This window comes from Myotis davidii, unplaced genomic scaffold, assembly GCF_000327345.1.
Source record: "Myotis davidii unplaced genomic scaffold, ASM32734v1 scaffold512, whole genome shotgun sequence".
Taxonomy (NCBI): Eukaryota; Metazoa; Chordata; class Mammalia; order Chiroptera; family Vespertilionidae; genus Myotis; species Myotis davidii.
Window position 1 is genome coordinate 33,921 of NW_006284323.1, and position 3,548 is coordinate 37,468.

Below are 3,548 nucleotides of genomic sequence, written 5' to 3' on the forward strand. Positions count from 1 at the left end.
GGCCGCATTCGGCCTGCAGAAGCGTCTTGGTCGGACCTTCTGCGTTTTAAGGAAGAAACACTCAAATCAATAAATACAGACGTGAGAGAAACGCCTGGCAACGCTTGGCCACGCTTTCACGTGGCAGCGATGTTCAGGTTGGGCGTTCTTAGTGCCCCCCCCCCCCATTTCCGTTATTTCTTGTCTCTGGAGGCGTCCGGCAGCCTCGGCTGCTAGGCGGACAGTGCCCGGGTTGCCGGAGGCCTCGGCCCTCCTCGCCGGCCCGGGAGAGATGGAGCTGAGGGTGCAGGAGGGATGGGGTGGCGTGGTTGGCAGTGCGGACCCAGAACCTCAGGACCGTGTCATGCTGCCTTGACTCAGGGCTGCGCCTGGCGCCCGCCGGGGAGCGCTGTCTCAGCGGCGCTTCTTGCCCAGCGCGAGTGCGTGACCTCGTGTCCGGCTGTCACGGCTGCGGTGAGGTGAATGCCGCCCCATCTTCCTTTACCTCCGAGAGGAGTCTGACTCAGTCACCCCGCTAGTGACTGTGGGGGCGGAAGTTTGATCCTTGTTTTGTGATTCTCATACTTCTGCTCCTCCTGGAGCATGAATAGGGGGCTTCGTGGCAACTTTGATGGGGGGTGGAGGTGGATGGGGGATGTGTGGGAGAAACCCGAGCTGTCCCCTGGGGGAGGGCGCCCTCTATTGGCCCACAGCGGGAGTGAGGGGCTGTCTGACCCGGACTGAGACCTGGAACATGGGGTGCAGGGGTGGCAGCATTATTCCGGAAGCTCATCTCTCCCTGCTTTTCTCTCCTGCTATAAATTGCTGCTGGGGATGGGTATTTAAGACGAGGCAGGATTTCTACTTTTTTATGTTTTGTTCTATCAGTATTCACTGAGTGCTTGTTTTGTGTAAAGCTCCAGGCCCTAATGTTCTGTGAGGCATAGAGACTTCTCTTTTAGCGCCCAGGCTTTCCTCAGAATCCTTCCTGGTGCGGCTTAGTCTTTAAGGATGTTGTCCCAAGTTCTTAAAATTGCATGAACGACTCTTTCTTTCTTTTTTTTTTTTTTAAATATGTTTTGATTTTTTTTACAGAGAGGAAGGGAGAAGGAGAGGGATAGAGAATTAGAAACATCGATCAGCTGCTTCCCCCACACTCCCCACTGGGGATGTGCCTGCAACCAATGTACATGCCCTCAACCAGAATCGAACCTGGGACCCTTCAGTCCTAAGGCCGACGCTCTATCCACTGAGCCAAACCAGTCAGGGCATGAGCGACTCTTGAAGAGCTGGCCCCTGGCCATTTTTCTTCTTTTAAAAAAATTATGGTGATGCATACATATATACTAGAGGCCCCGTGCACAAATTCGTGCACAGGTGGGGTCCGGTAGGCCCGCCCGGATGTGTGTGTGGCGGGTTGATCGGGGGTGGGGCTAGTGGGGGGGAGGGGCCACAGGCTGTTGGCTGGCTGGCCCCGCCCCCTGGTCGAACTCCTGGTTGAAGGGATGATTTGTATATTAGCCTTCTATTATATAGGATAATCATTTTAATCGTTTTTAGGTGTAAAGTTCAGTGGCACTAAGTCCATTCACATTGTTGTGCAGCTGTCACCACCACCCATCTCCAGAGGTTTTTCATCTTCCTAAACTGAAACTGTACGCATTAAACACTAACTCCTTATTCTCTCTCTCTCTGGCACCCACCATTCTACTGTCAGTCTCTATGAAATTTGACGACTCCAAGTACCTCATATACATGAAATAGTACAGTATTTGTCACTTTGTGACTGGCTTGTTCTGCGAATCATAATGTCTTTAGGGTTCGTCCTTGTAGTGTCAGGATTGCATTCCTTGTTAAGGCTGAATATTAGTCCATTATATGTATGTCCTACATTGTGTCTACCTGTTCATCTTTAGATGGACATCTGGGTTGTTTTTACCTTTTGGCTATTGTAAGTAGTGCTGGTAGAACATTGGGGTACACATATCTGTGCGAGTCTCTGTTTTCAATTCTTTTGGGTAAATACCCAGAAATGGAATTGCTGGATCATATGATAACTCCACATTTAATTTTTTTGAGAAACTGCCATTCTATTTTTCACAGCAGCTGCACCATTTAATTCTCACCAGCACTGCACAAGAGTTGCAGTTTCTCCACATTCTCTGCCACTTGTCATGTTAGGTTGTTGCTTTGAGAATTGCTATCCCAATAGGTGCAAAATGTGGTTTTGACTTATATTTTTCCTTATGAGTAGTGATATTAGACATCATTTCTTGTGCTTATTGGCCATTTGTATCTCTTCTTTAGAGAAATGTCTATTCATGCCATTTTTATTTTATTTTATTATTTTTTTTTTTAAAGAATTTTTTTATATATATATTTTATTGATTTTTTACAGAGAGGAAGGGAGAGAGATAGAGAGTTAGAAACATCGACGCGAGAGGAACATCGATCAGCTGCCTCCTGCACATCTCTGGGACCTTTCAGTCCGCAGGCCGATGCTCTATCCACTGAGCCAAACCGGTTTCGGCAGATTCATGCCATTTTTAAATTGGGCACCAGGAGCTGTCCCCAGGGGAGGATCGCCCTCCGTAGGCCCATAGCAGGAGGGAGGGGCTGTTTGTTTTTTCTGTTGAATTAGGAGTACTTTATATATTCTGGATGCGAACTCTATTCCACGTGTTTTGCAGATGCTGTCTTTCATTTTGTGGGGTTACTGTCCGTCTTTCATTCTTCCTCCATTCATCCTATGTAACCCGCCCCATTTCACCTCATGTTGGAGCCACATGCAACTAATCTCAGTTCTCAGAGGCTGTGTTTTGCATTCCTCTATGAATTGTTTGTGATTTCTCCTTAGCTGAGGGGGAGTTGGAGTGTGTGTGGGGGGTATGCCAGCAGCTGTAAATAAGACCGGTCATGTCAGGCTTCTTCACCACGCCTACACCAAACACTGTCACAGAGGTCATTGCTGCAGTCTAGACGCGGGTGAGCTGCTGCCCTGTAAGAGTGGCTGTTCATCATTTAGAGCAGTGGTTCTCAACCTTCCTAATGCCGCGACCCTTTAATACAGTTCCTCATGTTGTGGTGACCCCCAATTTCATTGTTACAAATTGAACATAATAAAAGCATAGTGATTAATCACAAAAACAGTATGTAACTATATATGTGTTTTCTGATGGTCTTAGGCGACCCCTGTGAAAGGGTCTTTCGACCCCCAAAGGGGTTGCGACCCACAGGTTGAGAACCGCTGATTTAGATGAAAGAGGATTTGGTTTGACCTTGGACTTGTATCACATCTATGCTGCTTCTTCCAGGCTCTATAACCTTTCTAAACCCAAACCAGTTAGCTTTCTTAAATCTCTGTCCCTTGGTTGCGGCACTGTTTGTCCGGATTGTTAGCCAGGTTCGGGTTTTCTTAGTGTACGCCCTGTTGTTCCACCTGGTCGCTGGGGTGGTGTGAGGGTCAGTGAAAAGCTGTAAGGAACGTTCTGGTCCCATGGAGGTCAAGTGCTGCACCAGCACAGGCCCTGATTTTAGGACCCAAGTGGGCAGGGCTCTGAGGAGGGAAA

At 48.2% G+C, this 3,548-nt stretch overlaps 1 protein-coding gene across 4 annotated transcripts in view; it reads left to right on the forward strand.

The window, feature by feature from the left end:
- The first annotated feature begins 25 nt into the window (after positions 1-25).
- The window catches only part of WRB (tryptophan rich basic protein), a 21,084-nt gene continuing 17,561 nt past the window's right edge, over positions 26-3,548 (forward strand). For 2 of the 4 annotated variants that reach the window (XM_015568911.1, XM_015568907.1), the window contains exon 1: positions 26-137. The gene's annotated coding sequence lies outside the window, so the exon portion shown is untranslated. The remainder of the gene's footprint in view (positions 138-3,548) is intronic. The other 2 variants (XM_015568909.1, XM_015568904.1) reach the window with 2 other exon arrangements.